At 36.1% G+C, this 21,409-nt stretch overlaps 1 protein-coding gene across 4 annotated transcripts in view; it reads left to right on the top strand.

Annotated features, from left to right (window-relative positions):
• Window positions 1-21,409, top strand: part of ATXN7L1 (ataxin 7 like 1) — a 238,297-nt gene that overhangs the window by 23,601 nt on the left and 193,287 nt on the right. Inside the window, exon 2 of one of the 4 annotated variants that reach the window (XM_031938732.1) lies at window positions 13,174-13,293. The exons of the other annotated variants lie outside the window; for them this stretch is intronic. The gene's annotated coding sequence lies outside the window, so the exon portion shown is untranslated. The remainder of the gene's footprint in view (window positions 1-13,173; window positions 13,294-21,409) is intronic. 4 annotated transcript variants of the gene reach the window in all.

The following is a 21,409-nucleotide window of genomic DNA, read 5'->3' as shown; positions in this document are numbered from 1 at the left end:
TCAGGATCTGAGGCTAGATTTAAACTTAGAAAAATGAATCTTTCAGACTTTAAGCTCAGCACTCTACCACTGCATCACCTATCTGCCTTTAAGACATGACTCAACTCTTCATGGCAGATTCTTTTATTCACTGTGTTTCTTCTCAGTGAATTTAATATTATTGTTGTTGTGATTCAGTTGTGACTCACTATTTGTGACTCCTATTTGGTGTTTTCTTGGCAAAGACACTGGAGTGATTTATCATTTTCTTCTCCAGCTCATTTTACAGATGAGGAAATTGAGGAAGTTTGCCTGCTTGAATGAAAACTATACATTCCATGCAGTTAAATAAATATTTATTAAGTGCCGTCTGGATATAGAGAATTATAATATAGGATAAAGCTCATTACAGCTGGAATTAATAAGCTCAGATTCAAATTTATTTAATTTACTAGCAGTGTGACAATGACCAAGTCACTTAATGTTTCCATGTCTCAGTTTCTTCAGCTGTAAAATGGGTATGATAAAACTTTCATACTTGCTTTGAAGAGTTATCATAAGGAAAACATTTTGTAAACTTTGAAGGACTAGAAAAATGTTACTATTTTTACTTTGAGGATGAGGATGATGATGTTCTGGAGGAATGTCTTAGTTAAGACATTTCTGGCCCTCATGGACAACACAGTGTGGTGAGAGGTGCATAGGTATATAGATAGCCATAAGACAAATACATAACACAAAATGGTGCTTGATAAGTCAATATGTTTTCGAGGACATTCTTTTTCAAGCATGAGTTGAATATATTAATCTCTGAGCTTCCTTCTCACTTTTAAGTTTGTGAAATTTCAGTTGCTCTTTGACAGAAGGAAGATAGATGAATCAAAGTTTCATAGGTCAGGAGCTGCATGGGATGGGATAGGTCATTTCATGAAACCTAAAGACAAGTTACTATGCCAGAAAACTCCAAATAACTGAAATGACCTACTAATTTAATAGATGAGAAAACTGATCCCTAGTCTTGGTCACATGACTTTCCCCAAGGTCATACAGGTAGTAAATGATGGATGGAACTAGGATTTAGGGTCAACTCTGATGATTTCAGGTTCTACACTCATTCCAAAAAAAGTTATTGCCAAATTGGGATATCAGGGAAGGCTTTTTGAAATAAGTGGCATTTTCATTAAGCTTCAAAGACTAATAGAGAAAATGCAGAAGGGGAAAAGGGAGACATTTTAGGCAAATATAATAGTGTGGCTAAGTTGTAGAAAGCCACTGGTTTTGAGCCCTGGAGTAATATGACCCAGATCTAGGTATAATGAAAATAAATCTAATGGAGCCATGAAGGGTGGATTGGAGGGAAGAGAAAATGAAAGCAGAAAGATCTCTTAGGAGATGATTTCAAGAGTTCAGGAGGGTGGTCAAGATGGGCTGAATGTATAGGGTGAGGGCAATGATAAACTTGAAAAATGCCTGGGAATGAGACCTAAGGGGAAAAGTAAACACATGTGTCAAACATGGGAGGCTCTGTGAATGATGCTCCTATGACAAAGATAGTGAAGTGAATTGGAGGAGTAGGAAAGATAAGTTCACTTTGGTAAGTCCCTAGGGAACATGCAGGCAGATATATCATATAGGCAACTGAAGAAGTGGATCTGGGTTTCAGAGAGAAGTAAGGACTTTAACTAGAAATCTGGGAGTCATTTGCAAAGTGATAGTTGATGGTATCTGAGTAACTGAAATTACCAAGAGAGAAAGTGTAATGCAGAGAGTGGAGAATAGAACCTAGCAAAATACTTTCACCTTCAAGAGTTAGAAAAAGATATAGTAAAGAAGAAAGAAGCAACAGTTAGATTGGTGGAAAGCCAGGAGAATATGGTAGCTCTGAAGCCAAAGGGACAAAATATATCCATAAGGAATTCAATATCATTACAAGCTTCAGAGTTGCCAGGGGAGTGATTGGCTTTGGTGATGGGATCATTGATAATCTTGAAAGAATACTTTCAGGAGAGTAAGGGGGGAGGGAAGACAGATTATGAGACATAAAAGAGATAGGTATTGTATACAGTTTTTCAAGAAGTTTTGGTAGTCAAAGTAGGGAGATAGGTTGGTAACTGAATGCTCTGTAAGAAGGGTCTAGAAGGTTTTTTAGGCTGCGGTGGCAAGGGCAATTTGAAATGTTTGTAACTTGAAAGATGACACGGTAAGTACCTCAATAGAGAGTAAGAAACTGAAGATACTCAATTGCTACCTAATCTTAATCACTGAATGGTTATGACTTCAATTAAACTGAGACCTGTTGAAGACCTTTGATTAAAAAGCCCAAGGTCTTCCATTTCATCCAGGGCCATCTCCAATCATCTTGATCTCTGTCTTGTCACTGGACCCAGATAGGAGGAGAAATTGAGGCAGGTGATCTTGCACAGTCTTCCCTCATTTATTCACTTGCATGTCATGACATCACCTCCCGGATGCTACAATCTCCTTCAAGAATGAAGGACAAACAACAACAATATGAAGTAACATAAACTTTGTTGGGTTTTTTTTTTCTTTCTCAAGATGATTAGGAAGAAGGGAAGTGGGATGGGGAGAAGGTAAATCTTTGTTTGAAAATAAAATTCAATTTAATTTGGAAAAAAAAAAAGATGCCTGGAAAAACAGGTCTGATTATTGGATAAAGATTTTGTAAAAGATAGCAGGGCAAATGAATCAAGGTTATATATAAAAAGGTTAGCTTTAGCAAGCAGTCAGGGGGAAGGAAGAGAGAATGAGTGTGATGATGAATAATTTTGAGGAGAGAAATTGAGGGATCTTTTGACAGATGGCCTCAGAAAAACAGAAAGCTAAATCTTTACCCTAAATGGGGGTGGAGAAAAACTGAGGGCTTGAGGAGAAAAGAAAAGCTTTGCACAGTCATTGTAGGAGAATGACATGCAGTCAATAAAAGTGGAATAGAAGTATTATTGAGTAGTATTGGGGGCCTGACTGAGGTTAATGGTATCTAGGCACCTTTTTTCTTCCAAAGCTCTCTACATGTATTATATCTTAGATTAATAGGATTTAGTCTTGGGAAGGAATTTATAGATCACTTAATCTGACTTTACATCTAAAGAAACTAAAGCCCAGAGATTCAGCATCATGCACAAGATTTATATTCAAAGGACCTGGTTTCAAATCCTGACTCTGACACTCCTTGTTTGTTCTCGAGAGAATCAGTAAGCCTTTTTATGGCTCAATTTCTACATCTGTAAAATGAAAAGTTGTTCTAGAATACTTTCAATGTCCCTTCTAGTGCTCAGCCTATGAAGTGTGTGTGTGTGTGTGTGTGTGTGTGTGTGTGTGTGTGTGTGTGAAGTGATTTATCTAAGATCACCCAAGCATTGAAGCTAGGTCTTCCAGGCTTCAGGTCCAGGACTGATTCCTATTTTTTCCTTCCCTCCCTCTCTCCCTCTCTTCTTTTTCTTCTTTCTACATTTTGTCCCATGAATTGGCTAATCAGTTTACATATGAAAGAACAGAGGGACAGAGAGGTCATTTGGTCAGGGTCACAATTACTGATGGAAATGTGATTAGAACTATTTTAGACTCTCAGGAAAAAATTACTTGGGAGAAGTTTTCTAATGAGATTTCTGAGTGAGAAGTAGCTCAAAACATTTGCCAGTTCTAATCTCATTGCAACGAAAAATAGAAGTCAGAAGATCTGAAGTTCAGCAATTTAGAGACAATATTGTGTATGAGAAAGAGGGTTGGGCTGGGAATCAGAAAACCTGTGTTCTAGTCCTGCTCTTCCACCAGTATCAGTGTACTTTAAGCCTCAGTTTTCTCATTTGTAAAATGAGGTATTCCTACTAAAAATCAAAGTCAAATGAAATTTTCTTATTCTACTTCAAGAGAACAATTCATAAAATGTTGGTCAGTAAAAAGTAAACCTTAATTTCAGGAAATACTAAAACATGTTGTGAATAGAGAGGTGGTCTCAGAGTTGGAATGATTCCCATGCGTTTCAGAATTGCCTCTTGTACATACTGATTCACTCTAGACAGATCATTTTAAATTTTCAGGGCCTCACCCAGTTCTCTTATACATTGCACATTTCCTAATCTGCTTTGGGAAAGGGAATCCTTACCCCAATACAATCACTTATAAATCCCATCCATCCACCCAATGAGGTGACTAAACTAGCTGGCTTCTGAGGCCCCTTCTATCCCAAAATTTCTATTATTTTCTAACCCAAGGCACTGTGTGACAATAACTCCTGAGGACTGTTAGGGTTATAGAGGTTATAGGGTTATAGAGTATTGAGCATGGAGTCATAAACACCAAAGTTCAAATTTGACTTGAGACATTAACTATGTGACCCTGGGCAAGTCATGTAACTTCTGCTTGGATAAAACTGGAGAAAACTCCAGTATCTTTGCCAAGAAAAACATATAGTCAGTTGGTCAACAACTGAACAGCAAAAATCAAAATGAAAACCATGGATAATCCCCACACATTTGATCTAGAAATTTCAGTTTCTCTATCCCACTCCTTGACCAAAATGCTCCACAAACAGATTCCTTTTAGTTCTTCTTTCTCCTTTCTTTCCCACCTTAAGTATAATGATTATGACATGACTTGTGCACTCAGAGGCTAGATGCTCATATAGTTGAGGGTTCCTAATGAAAATAATAACTGAAAATTAATTGGCAAAATTTAAACCTTAATTCCAGGAAATAAACATTGTGCCAACCATGCTAAGTGAACAGTTTGTATCCTTGAAATTTAAAATCAAAGATGTGCATTTTATATAAGACACCGTGAGTTTAGGTGTAGAAAAGATGAGAGCAAAAACCTTCCTTTGCTTTGAAGATAGCATCATAGATCAGAAGCTCGAAGGTAGCTCAAAGGACAACTAATTCAGTCTTTGAATTTTACAGATGAAGACTTTGGCATCTTGCTCTCCTCATTCAAAAATTAAAAACTTCACTCATTTCTTTCCTATTAACAAAATTTGAGAATTTCTTATACAACAGAGGGAAGAGAAGATTCTGAAGAGTACTTTGAACTCTTTGGGAAATAGGTTAGGTAAATACTACCTAACCCTATTAGGGATACCATCACTTCTTTCTTCTGAGGGAATCAAACAACTTTGTATATATTGTCGCATGAATTGTTTAGATCTTCTCTGGAAGATGAAAATGTCACAGTTGTACTATCCTGCAGGAGGAATGTGTGAAGAGGCTTATGCTAAAACATTTAGTCAATTAGGACCCATATTATGTGCCAGACCAGGAACTGAATTAGATTCTCTCCTTGTGTCCCCTGGTCCTGTGCTTTAGTTTGTATGGATTCTAAGGTAAAATTACTGATGCATTACTGTCTACTCATCATTATGACTAGAGGAAAAACTTACATGACTCTAGATGTCCACATGGACCATCATATCTGTCCACCAGGCAAGCAACTTCAGGCTTGGCACCCTTTATAACTGTCTTATCTACTTCCCAATCACATCCCAGAGGATTTTCTGGAGAGGAGAGACCAGCTTGGCTGATCCAATTACGATCATTACTACTACATTTCCCCCCCCACAGATTAAATTTTGCCTCAGGCATATAACCTTATATACAGCTCCTGGTTTGTTGAGGAGGCAAGGTGGGTCCCTTATGAAAGAGACAAGCCTCAAATGAATTGAAAGACCCAATGATGACAGGAAATTTTACTAAATACTACATTATGATATTCCCCTGAATTTCAGGACAGGGAATGAGAACAGAAAATTCTGAGTTCAGTCTTTGATCTAAAAGCCAACTCTCAATTATCCTACTTTACTTGACACAGAGATGGCCCCGATGGTTGAAATCCACAAATAACACTAAGTTCCCATTTTTTGACTATTTCAATTTATCCATTGCCAAATCTTTTTTTTTTTTTTAAATCAGAATTGCCTGAATATTCAATTGAGTTTACTTTATTTACCTTCCAAGGCTCATCTTTAGTCTAAGCATGCATGCTATAGAAGAAATGATCATAGATCTTGATTGGTAAAGACTTCAGAGAGCATTTAGTTTTATAGTTGAAAAACTTGAAGGAATTTAAGTGATTTGCCCAAGATTACACAGAGTCAGAGACAAAATTCGAACCCAGGATCTTTAACTCCAGAAGCACTTGGAAGAAATGAGAGGGAAGGAGGGAGAGAGAGAGAATGTTTGTGTGTGTGTCTGTGTGTTAGAGATTTTTTCCAATGTACCATACTGCCTCCCTAATCAATAGTTGGACCATATTTCAACTATGCTTTTCTCTTATGTATTATCAATGCAGATGAGACAGTGACTCAAAAAAAATTAGTGTCCTTCACTTATTTGTTACATACATAACCTCAATTGATTCATGGCTATTATTTGCAGAGCTTATCTGATATTCTGCTTTCTTACCTTCATAGGCTACATGAGATATTTGCCTTCTATTAATTCCTAGCTCTGATTTTTGCATGCTAGCATGGTTTGTCTGCTGTTCCCATATCACTGTGTTGCATGATATTTACCACTGTGTATTTTCAGTAATGTTTCCCTCCTAAGCTTGTGTTCAGTTTCACCAGTTGAATATCTTCAAGTCTGGGGCTAAGGGTAGGAGCAAACCAGAAGATAGAAGCAGCAGAAAGAAAACTTAAAAGATTGGCTATGATGCAGTAATCTGTGATGAGCATTGGGGAATGGATATTGGGTTGCCATGAAGATGACTAAGACTCCATGCAAACCCAACTCTGCCCATTGGTGTGACGATTTTGCTTGCTGCTTAAATTAGATTGTACAATGGGGTTCCTTCAGCAAATATTTATTGCCTAAGATATTTGTATATATACCGGAGAGAGCCCAGTGCATCTAGCTACCCAAAAGAATGATTCCTAATTACTTCCTGTTATTCTAGTCTCTCTCCCATTAAGGGAAAGAGTCTTGAGACATTTCTTCCAATTAACCTGGAATTTATATATTTATATCACCCTTACTCCATATAAGGTCTGTATAACTGATATAGTTTAGTAGTGTTCACCAACAATGACAGCTTATGTTTTGACGACTGAACTTCTCCCTTCTCAAAGACAGGGCAAGAAACTTTAAATTAGAGACTTATGATATTGAGAAGCTGAATTCCAAGAAAAACATCCAGAGCCACCTGATACCTTCAAAAAGGGGTGCTATCTTCTTTTTTGTTCTTATTCTAGGTGATGTCAAAATGCATAAAGTGTTCAGAGCTCAATAAAGAACATTTAAATCATGGGGTTCTATTCAGAGGTTCTAGAAAATTAGTAGAAGGCATTGTAAATGGGTCCTGGAAGGTCTTAGGAAAGGACTCAGATATTTCTATGATTACATGTGGCCAACAGCTTAATAACTGAACTGAGATCCAGAAAGAATTTGCAGTTCATGGAACTCTCCTAGTAAAAACTGGAAAAGTGACCACTCATATGTGGGCAGTTTGTTGTTTCACATTTGTAGAACTCATTGATAAATACACACTTGAAGTGGATAGTCTTGTAGTCCTAGATTTCTTTACTGACATCCAAACTTTATTTTGAAGTTTCTCCCCATGGGGCACATGATAAAAATGAAAGGGGCATGGAGACCCCATTCCTCTAGCATCTGGTGAGAAAAGAAAGGAAAGATTTTGAGGACAAGAGGGAATATAAGATGCAGAATAACTGGAAGGATCTGGAAAGCAAAAGAGTGGATAGATATATGTGTTTCAGAGTAGATGGTAAATCTTGGAAATCAACAATGATCCCCAATGGAAAACAGTTACTAAACTTTGAAGAGCGATATAAATTAAAGTTATTATTACCCAGGTCAGGGGGATCCAGTGTGGAGTCAGAGACATTTTATCCCCAAGAGCTGATCCATATCAGAGCCACAATCAGATTCCCAAATAGCTCTAATACCTATATCTGCAGATTTCTCCATATATTTGTGGATTATCCATGGATAGATAAGCATATAACCATCAGACTGTCTCTTAACTAAAAATCCATTTTCCTATATAGTTAGTATTGTCAGCCATGGGTTCAATATTGGAATCCCCTCTTCCTGTGTTCACATAGTAGATATGCTCACTTCACATTCCACCTAAGCTGGATGGAATCAAATCTCTTGCTTAAAGTACTGTCAGCCAGCTTAGTTAGCAGTGTTAGTGGTAGGAAAGCAGAAGCAGAGGGTGGGAAAAGGGAAAAAGAATCTGCCTTATTTGTCTTCCTCTGCTACAATTGCGTAACAGCTGGTATTCAAACCTCCCCTGTATGGACCAGCAGAAATCAAGACCAAATGCTTGAAATAACTTTATTCCATGCTACTCAGGTGCTGTTTTCTTTTTATTTGTACTGGCTCCAAAAAGAAAAGCTGCCAGCATTCACACCAATGTGTTTGACAAATTGGCAGCCAGGCAGGCCTCTTGAAGAGTGTTCTAGACTGAGGCATGGAAGTCCCTGTGTTAGGTCTGGAGGGCCTGGGCAAGGGAAAGATGCCAAATCATTAGCTTGTCTTCCAGTTTTGAGTCTTATTTTAGTACACAGAGTCTACAAGCCCCTTTTCAGTCTTGAAGCAGCTCCCTAAAAAAAAAAAAAAAATCACGATTTGGCCTTTGTAAAAGTGAAACACCAGGGTTTACCTCTTAGAACACCCACAGTTGAATGTCAGATTCAGTTTACTTGTGTGCTTGTCTGCTGTACATTCTTTCCTGGTCAGGGCCATAAGTTGTAGGCAGTGTTGCCCTATTCCAGATGTCAGGGGATGTAAAAGGTATTCAGCTCTTTTGGCTAGAGTGAGATACTGTGATACACTGAAAAGAACGCTGATTTTAAGAGGACCCTGTTTCAGATCCTGCCTCTCATTCTGCTTTTGTGACTTTGGGCCTAGTCATATAGCTTCCCTGGACCTCATTTTTCTCATCTCTAAAATGATGAAATTGAATTAACTCCTGAGGTTCTTATATTAGCTTTAAATTTATGAAGAAATATCTCCTTTTTTAAGGGATTATACTTCATAAAGGTTGTTTCCATTGCCTATTTTTGTGAAGAATTAGGGTTCTTGAGAGTCTTTCTAATATGGGGAAGAAAACCAGTATCCAGCAGATTTCCAAGAGCTATGTCACAAATACTTCAGATAATAGGAAGCTGACTGTCACTTCTAGAGACTACACTGAACCAGTGTAACATGATTAGGAATTGTGGTTCCCTCTCTGATTGTCTAGGGCAGGGGTCCTCAAACTATGGCCCACAGGCCAGATGCAGCAGCTGAGGACGTTTATCCCCCTCACCCAGGGCTATGAAGTTTCTTTATTTAAAGGCCCACAAAACAAAGCTTTTGTTTTTACTACAGTCCGGCCCTCCAACAGTCTGAGGGACAGTGAACTGGCCCCCTATTTAAAAAGTTTGAGGACGCCTGGTAGGGCATTTACTTTGTTGATGGATACCTAAAGGCAATAGAAGAATGGATGAATTAAGACAAAACACATTCCTTTTTCTCATTGTTAATCCCTATAGGCTTATTATTGAACCAGGTTCCAAGGTTAGCTCCATTATTTGGCAATAACTTTCATTCCAGATAGGAATTTCACATGTTCTAACAAACAACTGGTAACTATGTAAGTGATTGTGAAAATGAGTGAAGTCATTGGAGGTGTGGCATCTCCCCAGGAAAAAGTGCCCCAAAGTATGTGAGATTCTGGCAAAACCCAGAAACTTTCAAGTTAAATGATAAAAATACTTTAAAAAAAAAAATCATCTTTTCTCTGTAGAGAGGTTTCTCTAACATCCAATTAATAACTCTTGTACAAATATCTTTGAAAAGTAGCAAGTGGTAAAATGTACAGCACAGCTTTAGCAACATTCTTACCACTGATGTTTCTACCAAATATCTCCCCCCACTCCTCCAAAAAAAGGTCATTGGTACAGGACTTGGACCAAGGATATGTGTCATTTTCTTGCCTGGTTCTCAAAGAGGATTGTGTTAGAAAACTAAGTCATTATTGGTCTCCAGGGTAGCATATTGAGCTTTATTGTTCCTATAGCCAATGTGAGTTATTGATTTGCAAATGTACGGAATTTTTCTCTAACTCTCTTGAAGTGTGGTGGATGGAGACTAATTTTCTAGGGAAAAAATGGGATTCATTTCTTGTAAAACATTCCCTGGGTGGCTGACTGTGCTCCTGCTTTTAAGATTTCGAACCATAGCAATAGAACATACTCTCCCACGGTTGTATGGAGCTATGTGTGAGGCAAAACTGATTTAGGCAAGATCCTCAGAAGATCCAGCTAGTCCTTCTCAAGGGCTATACTGTGGAGCTGTGCCCTGAGGGCCCCAACTGGGTCAGGAGTGAGACATTTTAGAGTCCCCTCTGTTTGTCCATCTTCTAGCTCCAGCATTCATGTTGACAAAAAAGGTTCCCTAAAGACCCTCTCTTTATAGATGCTATTACCTCACCTCTCTGCACTACAGCCAAATTCAGTTATCTCTCAGCTTATATAGTTAGAACTTAGAGAGAACTTTTCATTTACCCATGCTGAGACTCAGAGAAATGAAGTAATTCATGCAAGTTCATATCAGGTAGTAGCAAGATCTCAGATTTGAACCCAGATCTTCTAACTCCAAATTTGCTTCTCTTTGTATTAGCAAGATGTTTACTTAGCAATTTGGGCAATGATTGACCTATTCTAGTGGGCCTTTTTCCCATTCTTTTTTTTGTATCCCATCTTCATGATTCTCTATTGTAGCCTGAGTCACATCATAAGCAAGCAATATCTTCACAAACCATGGTGGGAAACCGAAGGATTTGTTTATTGTCTAAAATCCAAATCAGATCAACAGATATTTATTGAGGGCCTACTCTATTGGAAGATGCATGTGAAGAATGCAAAAAAAAAAAAAAAAAAAAGTAGAAGACAATCCCTACTAAAGAGATATTTTGCGGGCTATCCTTTTACCTGATTAACTACTCTGTTTTTCATATTCAACTTAAATTTTATTTTTTTTCTTTCTAAAATAAACCAAAATATTTCTTTTAAAAATTAAATTATTATTATTATTTGCTACTAGTGCTTCTGCATTTTTGACGCTCATGTGCTGGCATCTCATCATCTTTCCTTTAAGTGTTACTTAATTTTAATATTTAACAGCTTCAGGTTGCTTAAGTAATTTCTTTCAGTAGTTGATTCATTTTGACTACTTTGTTAGCCAAATCCAGCTTTAGAATCTTTCTTGTTCTTAAATTTTCAGAGCTTGATAGGATGTTCTGCTCAATTCACTGTTTCTTCAATGGTGATAGAAACAGAAATCATTTACTCCAGCTGTTATTGTCATCTGCTTGCTAGTGAGAGGATTACTTTGCTGATTGAGAGCCACTGAAATCCTGTACCCTGCAGTCTCCTTTCTACCACTTTTTGATCAGGATCAGGAAATTCATTGTCTGCTAAAGATAATATCACTGAAATACAAAGCACTCCCCTTGATAATTCATCACATATTTATTAAACACCTACTATGTGCAAGCATTCTACAAATTAAGAATCATTCAGTGTACAAATAGTCCTTAGATAAAAATACCCCACCCACCCACATACTTACACTTCTAATCTAATCCAATCCTACTGACTCCCAGGACTTTTCTAATTTAGCAGCTAAACTGTCCCTTTGGGGATCAATGCAGGAAACTATCTAATCCCATTTTCCTTTCTCCATTTACCTCGAGAGTTTATATACCAAACCCTTTTCACTATTCACAACTAAGTGCCTCAAAAGAGCATTTTTCACATATATACGTATGTGAAAAAAAAACCTGCTTATTTCCTTTGGGAAAATTTCTTATTTCTTGCCTCTTTGAATTTTGTTTTGAGAAAAAGAAGGCATTGTTTAGATTTCTTCTTTAGAATGATTTTTAAAGAAAAGTGCTTCAAAAGAATCTATGTCATCAACTTTTAAAGCCCCTTTAGTTGCCCTGAAAAGTTCATAAGAATCTCCACAAATAAATCATTTAAAGTTTTTCATGGTGCATATATAGCATTTCAGTTTCTTTATGGGTTCAGTGGACTATTGTGGGCTAACCTAGGAACCAAACCACCATTTAAATCATTGTTTTTATAAAAAGATGAGTTCTGAGTTGCAAACAATAGATTTATAAATAAACCTTGAGAGCATAACTGGATTGTAAGTCAGGGATTGACTATGGATAACTTCAAACTACTGAAATAAATATAAACTAAATTACCATGCTGAATTGTATCTAGTCACCAGAGAGAGTTGGTTTTACCATAGGAGTCTGGTTTACAAACAGCTTAGACTCACTTTGACACCAAAAAAGAATCAAATTCAAGATTCCTTTGAATGCAATGTAGAATAACTTGGATACTTTTTGTTGTCATATCAATACTCATTTCTAAGTTCCTCTCTTTTCACATCAAATCCTTTGTACCTTTATTACCTTTCAGATTCACCTAGCAGATTACATGTTGAATTGTCATTCCTAGACATATTCATTTTCCTTTTTTGTAGTTTGAATTTCATTTTGCTCTTTTCTGTGCCCATTTGGAATTTATGTCAAACTCGTCTTTTACAGACGAAGGGTCTACCGGGACTTAAATCCATTACATCTCCTCTATTGCCTTCATCATCAATTTTTTTTCCTTGCAGTGCCATAATATTTTAAACCTTAGCAGTCATCCAGTCTCTCCTCATTCAGAAAGTTGAAGTGCTTTGCCTATGGTCACATAGCAAGTTAGAAACAAGACTAAGACTAGAACCCAGATCTTTTATCTCCTTATATAGTGTTCTTACCATACCATACCATACTGCCTAAATTCTATTCAGTTTTCCTTGTCTTTAGTTTGAAGTCAACCTTTGTTGATCACTGTACATGATTTCATTGTGCTTTATTTTATAGACTTTCCCATTTCATATTTCTTGAATCAGTTCTATTGATGATTGGATTTAATTGACATTAATTTTCATAATCCTCTTTTGGTCACTTTAACTTGTAGAAAGGTTATACTTTGCCTAGTTAGTTGTGTTTCTTCAGTTTTCAATGACTTCTCTTTTGAAAATGACTATGAGCATAGAAGCTAATCTGATATTATAATGTCCAAACCCAGGATTGTGATGAAGTCAAGTTTTATTTCAAGGCATCACCACAATTCAGGGCTTGAACATCATTTGGCATTTGGGCTTTTTTTAGCCCTAGAGGAGCTTGGAAGCAGAACCAAGTTGGACCGGGCGAGGAGGCAGTGGAGCAGGGCCTGATAAGTGAGGCTGACTTCTGCTATCACCTCAACATTCAAGAGGAAGCCAGTTGAAGGTGAGCCATAATGTATGTAAGTATTTGTTGGGGTGGGGGTCTGGGGGATGTTGATGGGAAGGGAGCTAAGGGATGGGATATAAGGGAAACAGAAAAGATTTCAGTAGTAAAGACCAGTGCTATGTGGCAATGGTAGATGTAGACTGGCTGATGTAAAGGATGGGTTGTATAAAAACTTATATATACATGTGTTTCAACTGCTTCTTCATCTAGAAAGGCATTATATCTTCAGATCTTCATTATTTCCATATCATCCAGATCTCAGTTCCATAGTTCTAAATTATTGGTTTGCTTTTTTTTTTTGGTTTTTTTCTTTTCTTTTCTTTTTAAAGGATCCTTATAACTATCTTATATCTTATAACTTATAACTTTATGTCACATCTCTCATCTCCTCCTTGTCACTGATAAATTTGCAAGTCTTTTCACGGCAAAAGGGGAAAATACTAGTACTCTCCCTAACCTGAAATCATGCCAGGATGCCTTTCCCAGACCCTTATCTCTTCTCCCAAGGAAAAAAACTCAGATCTTGGCTTCTTTGAGAACCTACCTGATTTAAATATTGTATATTTGTCAGAACTTTTTGTTTATGTTTTTCACATTTTCTTGTTTTAAAAAAAAAAAAAACAACTTCACTGCTATTTTGTGTGTGCGCTTCTTGATGTGTGTTTTGGTTGGGGTTTTTGGTTTTATTTTGTTTTCTGCCAGGGGAATGAGGATTGAGAGTGCTGGTGGAGGAAAGCAAACTTCCTTCTTTTACTTTTCCCAAACTAGCTTTCAAAGAATGAAGATATTTGCTCATTTCCATCTTTCATTTTCAGGTCATGGCTTTCTGTGTCTCATTCTTTAAAAAAGACTCTCATAAAGATTGTTGCCTTGCTTCTTCTTATCATTTTTTACACTACCCCCTCAGAATTGTAGTCTGTTGTGTAATTTAATGCAGATTTGCAGATAGCAACTTGCTCACATGCCTGAGACAGGCTCTTTTATCATCATTATCCATAAACATTTGTTAAATGACAAAAAAAATTTTTTTTTGAAAATTTTGATTATAGCCCATAAGGAACTCATAGTCCAATGAAGATATGATTAAATATGAAGCATGGTTATCAGTAGTATGATTTAAAAAAAAAAACTATATCCCAGAATTTACACATCTAAATGAGTATGATCTGCTTCAAAGTAATCCCCTTGGCATATATAACCGAATAGTTATTGCATCAGTGCAACCATTGCTGAACCCAAGTTTTTAACTTCTTTGGAAACCCTTTCAGAGCCAGCAGTAAATTCCTTTGAATATCCTTAGTGATGATGCTTATTGGTCCTTTAAAAGTAGATTTGACTTTTGGAAACAGACAAGAATTATTTGGAGCCAAAGTGGATGAAAAGAAATCAAGGATCATTTACAGTGGGAAGTAGTGATTTTTATGGGGCAGGTAAACACTTAAGTTAAAAAAAAAAAAGTGATTGAAACAGTTATACACAATGAGCTGATATAGGTCAGCACCTAAGTTGAGGTAAATTAAGGAAAACTTTTAAGAAGTAGATTTTGAGCTGAGAGCAGTAGGCTAAAAAAGACACAAAATAGCAGGGAAGATATGATTTCTCAAATAAAGAATCAGATGTAGGAGACAGTAAAGTTTTCCTGACTAGAGTTATATGGAGATGTAAGTCTTAGGAGGGAAAGCCTTGAAAGCAAAATTTCTTCTATGGTCAAGATTTAAAGTCCAGGAATCAGAGGCAGCAAGAGGGGAGATAGGGGAAAGGCCACCAGTTTCTTGATCCCCTACTTGTAAGCAGAACTAAGGAAAGTAGATTTATGTGATGGTCTCTGATGCAATGGTTTTATAGACTTTAGAGGTCATTTAGTCTTCATTTTACAGATAAAGGATTGAGACTCAGGAGTCATTTGATTTTCTTAAGATCTTACACCTAGAAAGTAGGAGAGTCAGTTCTTGAACCTAGGTGCCCCCTTTCCAATTCATTACACTGTAACAGAAGTAGTGAAAAGAAATTAATAGCCTTCAAGAACATGATTAAAGAAGAATGATATTCCCGCTTGTGGCAGCTTTGTCTTCATCTTACCTTGACCCATTGGGTGACTGGAAACTAAGAAGGGGTGTGGTCTACTCACAATATAATGGGTGTGTTGCTTTAGTTTAGTGGTCAGACTGACAAGAATTCATAAACAGCCTATTCTCCACTGATTAAACAAGTCATCATTCCATCTTTTCCTCTTCCCAAATAAATAGGGCAAAAATTATGCAGACCCTGTTCTGTTCTTTCTAAGACAGGCTTTCGCTACCTCTTTGTTCCTGAAGGTATAAATCACAGGATCCTGTTCTTTGTGTTTTGATGATTGGCTGTTGGGAGATGAGTCTTGAATTTTTCTCTGCTTACTCGTTGACCTTTCTTGAAGTTTTCCAAGCCATTTGAACTCCTTAGGAAGGCCATATGATAGAGTGGAAAAGGAAGGGAAAAGGAGGAACCCGTATCATTTGGCATCAGAGAATTTCAACTCTTGCACTAATGAGCTTTGTGACTTTGGACAAGTCATTTAACTCCTCAGAACCTCGGGTTCTTTTTTTTTTTAATCTGTAAAAAAAGACTGTAAAACGTATATATTTTTAACCTCACTAAGTTGCTCTAAGGAAAGAATTTTGTAAACTACATAGTGTTATCTGAAGGTGAGTTATAATTATCATGAGGAAAAACCATAGAACTAGTCCAAGTGAGATTTATCTCCTTCTTACTAGAACTGCTTTTATATTCCTCATAAGGGAGTATGGGACAGGTACAGCTTTTTTATTCCTCTAGTGGCTTTATTTCTGTTCTATCCCAACCTAGAGAAGGTACAAATGGAGCTCCATTCCTATCCTTTTCTATCTTCCCTCTCTCATTCCCTTTTCCTTCTTCTCATCAAAGCACAGGCTGACTAGGAGATGATCAAAAATAGGAAGTGGTAGAGGCAGAGGAGAGAAACATAAGAGGTCTCTTTGGTCCCCATCTAAAGTGCTGGAGGAAATGTTGCTGAAACAGAACAGTGTGAATGCTTCCCCCCCCCCCCCCTTTTTTTTTCCCACCAGCTTTGTCAGTGCCTTGGTGTTTTGGCTTATTTTGTCTTTTGAGTTCCTTTAGTCACTCAGCATGGATAGAGTTTAGTATGTTTTGTACTCATTGTGTCATGTCCTGCCCTTTCAGTACCACAGCCCTTTGTGTGGGTTGAAATCTCAAGAGGCTCTTGCATTTCTGTCCAATAGCAGATCATAGATCTTGGGCTTAGGCATCTTCTTTACCACTAGTATAAGCACAACTTCATTAGTATTAAAGATTCCTTATTCTTGTCATGTGTTTGAACAGCGAAGACAGAGACCTCATTCATGCATGATGCTTGCACCCTTACAGTGTCTCCCCAGTAAGAAAGATATACATAATGAATGTGGGGAGGAGGGAGAGCAATAGGAGTAATTCTGGTTCTCGCCATTTAGCTTTCCTTGTTCTTCTAGCATCTGCTCATTTATTTAATATTCAGTCATCCTAAATGGATAGATGGATGCATGTCTCATAATTTATAGTGTGGGCTTAAGTGAAAAATAAAGGATTTTAACAAGGATATATAAAGTCCTATGCTTAAATTTCAAAAGCAACTGCTCAAATTTTAGGATAGATGGAATGTGACTGGATTGAAAACAGTTTATACAGAGAAAGAAAAACAGCTAGGTTTTAAGTATACTTAATGATATGTGGCAGCAATGTGATATGTTGGCCAAAAAGTGTAGGGTTTATAGGAATATTTAATCTGGTGTGTTAGGCAGATTACTTACCTGGGTCTCATACTGGAGGCATGAAGATAAGGTGGTATTTTTATTAGAATGATCCCTTAAATAGTAATTTTAGCAAAATTTCTCTTCTGATTGAATTTTTTAATGACTTGATCATCAAGCCAGCATTTTTCAAATGTTCTGAGTCATAGTAACAGGATGTTTTTAAATGGTAACTTCATGCTACTATGTCCCAACTCAAGCTGCAAAACTATTCCACAAAGTTTGGAAACTACTTGGGAAATATTTCAAGTCATTAGCTCTTAGGGAATCTAAAGTCTCTATTGCTCTCTGTTTGGACACTTCAAGTTTTCATTCTCTTTCATTTTAAAATTATTGTTTGTTCTAAATTTAAGAAGATATTCTATAAAATCTTAATAAACAAACTCATTTTTTTCAAGTTTACATTTGAAGCTTTGACTTTTTTTTTTAACTGTGAGTGAAAAGAAAACCCAACTTTGCCCTATGGACCCTGATTCTCTGCTAATGTTTAGTTGTTCTGCTTCCCACCCACTAACCTCTTTCCCCCATGTCCTTGATGTCTCATGGAGTAATCATCTCTTTATCCAAAGTAAGAGCTTTTGGTGAAGCAACTCACTTTCCTGATTTCTCTTTCCCAGTATAGAATCTTGAGATCTTGATCCCTAGATTTATTGACAAAAATTCTGAGATAGGATTTGATTCTTGTATCCCCATCCTATAGGTACATATACATCTGTTATCCTTACATTGTTTCTGTGTACTGCTTATTTGTGTTGTTATCACAGTTGTCATATCACATAGTGGGTATACATTTTTACATTTCTCATTTGGCAATATTTTATTCTCTTTTTTGTCTCTATGCCTTTGTCTCCTATCTTATCCCACCAAAAAATAAACAAAAATTTCATAATCAAATTTGTAATGCAAAGACATTTTTTAAAAAAAAATCATAGAATATTGTAGAATTTTTGACCTGGGTTCTCAAGTCACTGTGAAGTTGTTTTTTAAATATTTTCATAACTGTATTGAAGTATAATCGGTTTCTTTTGTAATCTTGTATAATTCTTTATATAGGATAGGGACAAATGGCACAGTAGGTACAACTCAGGACTTTTAAGTCAGGACAACTTGAGATCAACTTCAGCCTCAGACACTTACTAAGTATGCAGCATTGCAAAAATCACCCAAGCTCTGTTTGCTTCAATTTTCTCATTTGTAAAATGGGGATAATAAGCATCTACTTTCTAATATTGTTTGAAGAGCCAGTGACATAATTTTTAAAAATACATTGTAAACCTAAAAATATTACATAATTGCTGAGTTATTATTTTATGCATTTAAAACATTATTTTGAGAAAGGATCCATAGGCTTTACCAAACTGTCAAAGACATGCATTGACACCAAAAAAGTTACAAATACTTAATCTCATATACATTTTTGCAGATATCCTAGTAAGGCTCTAACTTTGCCCAGTGTCCCACAGCTAGTGGGTTGATTGGGCCTCTAGAACCCACATCTCTTGCTTCCTTTAAGTCCCACGTTCTTTGTCCCATAAGATGCCAGTACTCTACACCGTACTACATTCCATTAAGGGAATTTATCTGAAAAGAAAAATCATGTGTTTCCTTACAACTTCCATACTAGTTTTTCACAAATCAGTGGTTTGAACTCTGCCATCATGACAGCAGGTAGTTTGTAAAAATTTGAGTTTTTTAAATATCATGCTGCCATAGAAGTCCTTGTAAGGTTATTGTAACATCCACTTATCAAATGCTTATAAATTCTTTTGAAATATAAACAATATTTTTGAGCCAGTTCTGAGAGCAAGTTTTAACTTTGTTCCTCTAAGTGAAAGAACCTCATTTTAGTAAATACAAATGCATTTTAATAATAGACTTGGTGCCTGCTGCTTTTTGTTTCTATTGAATAAAAATGTTGGCAGTGGTGCAACTCTCCTTACATTTTTGTCTAAGATTTGCAAGTGCATTTTTTGCAAGCATTTCGGGACAGTTAGCCAAATTAACTGATTTATCAAAAAGTCACTGTTTTCCTTCTTAAAGCAAATCTTTATGAGTTATAACTGTACATGAATGATTCTTGATGAGGAAGGACTCAAGAACTTGCTTTCTCAAAATTGGCATAGGACATCACATCATCTTCCTAGAGCAAATAACATATCATGTTTAGAATTTAAATTCTCCTTTCACTTGACATAACTTTAAAAAGATTTTCCAAAAGATAATTGTCTGGTGTCTTGGAAATGGGCTAACCTTGAATAGAGTTGACAGCCAAAGTTTCTCCTTTAGCTATTTGTAGTGCTTAAAGTATTTTTTTTCCTTTAGTATTATTTCCCACATGCCAAACCTTTCCATTTCCTACGTCTAGCTTTTTATCATTTCCTCCCTTACCTCCTATTTCCCTAGTCTTCTTTGTATCCACCTGTGTACCAAGTCACAATTCCTTGGTAAAATTCAATACTCTATTTAAATATTAATTTTCTTCTCTTTCCAGTGCTTCCTTCTAACTAATACTAATTTGCTCAAGGTTTTTCAGGTTCAAAGTCTGTCCTCCAAAATTCCTTTCACTCTTGCTTTCTTCTTTTCTTTCTTTTTAATCAGTTCTGTTATTCAAGATTACCTAATACAATTCTTCTACATCAGCAATTCTCAGCTTTTGCATTGTAAGTCTATGTGATATATGTATACCCTGCCATGTATAGAGAAAAATGTAAATATTGGAGGCAAAGAAGGATTCTGAAAATGAAAAAACAAGTGTTTTGAGTAAGGAAGTTGAGTTAAGAGTAATTGGTTTATTTTTATGGTTTAATTGGGGGGGGGGACATTAGGAAGAAAAAATTTTAAATGCTTGTAAAAATAAAATTCAAAGAATAGAAAAAAGGTGAAGAGAATAAATATCTTTTAAAATTTTTTAAAAAGAAAAACAAAATTCAATAGAATGCCTCATGATGGATAAATTCCTCAGTTTAAAAAAAAAGAAAGTTTGGTTTTAATCTCTTTTCTGATGTTCACTCTATATTTATCACCCAGTTCAGATCTTGGTAGTCATTAACTACCAATCCTCAATACATTCTTCCTGCTTTCTCAGTGAGTTTAAGGCCTAATTTGTGGTCTTTCTCCAAACCTCTAATTCCTGTCCTAATACGAGTGAATTTTAATAGATATGCGGATATTCCCTCAGATACCCTAATTTCTCATTTCTTCCACCTATTTGGTTTTCATAATCTCGGTCTTGTCATCAGCCACAGTATTCTATTTCCTCTAAAGGGAATACAGGTAAGCAGGATAAGACTGGAACTATTATGTTAAATTTGAAATAGATTTGGATATAATATGTATATGTGTGTTTGCATGTATACATACACACATATACATAGCCAATATGCATTAGAGAAACATACTTTCTTATGTAGTCTTTTTTTTTTCTGGTCATGTGAGTTGATGTTTATGAGATTCATAATAACAAAGTGTCTTTTAATTCTACGAACTCTAAAATTCATCTTTTAATCTTTTTATCCTTCCAATCTCCCTGTGTCTTTTTACTTCTAGACCTATTGACAATTATTTCTCCTCACTAGGACCAGTTCTTGTGCTCCTTTTTACTTTCCTAGGCCATCAACCTCATTCCTCTTACAGTACATTCTCCTTCCTTCTCATCTTAACCTTTTGATCATTAGTTCAATTCTACATTATACTCTAATTCCAAATTCTTTTCTTCCTTGTTTTGACATTGCTCATTCCTTGCCATATACCACACGTGGATCATTTCTACCATCTGCCTCCTTTGTTTCTATTCACATTTCATTGAATGAAGCTGAAAGAATTCGTGAAATCATTCAGACTAGATACACTACAAATTTGTTATCTAATCTCAATGAGGTCCTCATTACAGTATGGCAATTCTATTTCTCCCTAATTGAATTGAAAAAAATATTATTTTTTTCTCTTTTAAAAACTTTTTTTTTCAATTAAACATTTATTTCACACACAAGCACACACACAAAACAAATAATAATAACAACAAAACCTTTGAACAAATATGCTTAGTCAAATAAAACAAATCTCTACATTGTCCATGTCCAAAAAGGTCTATCTTAGTCTGCATCTTTTAATTGATTAGACTGTAAGCTCGTTGTGGGAAGGAATATCTTGCTTTTTTTTTTTTTTTTTTTTTTTTTTTTTGGAACATAGTAATTAGTAAGGACTTAATAAATCAATATGTTAAAACATAACCATGCAGAATCCTCAGGGACTAAAACATTTTTGGGAACTTAGTATAGGGTTTTTTTTCCCAGAGT

This window comes from Sarcophilus harrisii, chromosome 5, assembly GCF_902635505.1.
Source record: "Sarcophilus harrisii chromosome 5, mSarHar1.11, whole genome shotgun sequence".
NCBI lineage: Eukaryota > Metazoa > Chordata > Mammalia > Dasyuromorphia > Dasyuridae > Sarcophilus > Sarcophilus harrisii.
This window is presented reverse-complemented; position numbering and strand designations above follow the sequence as displayed.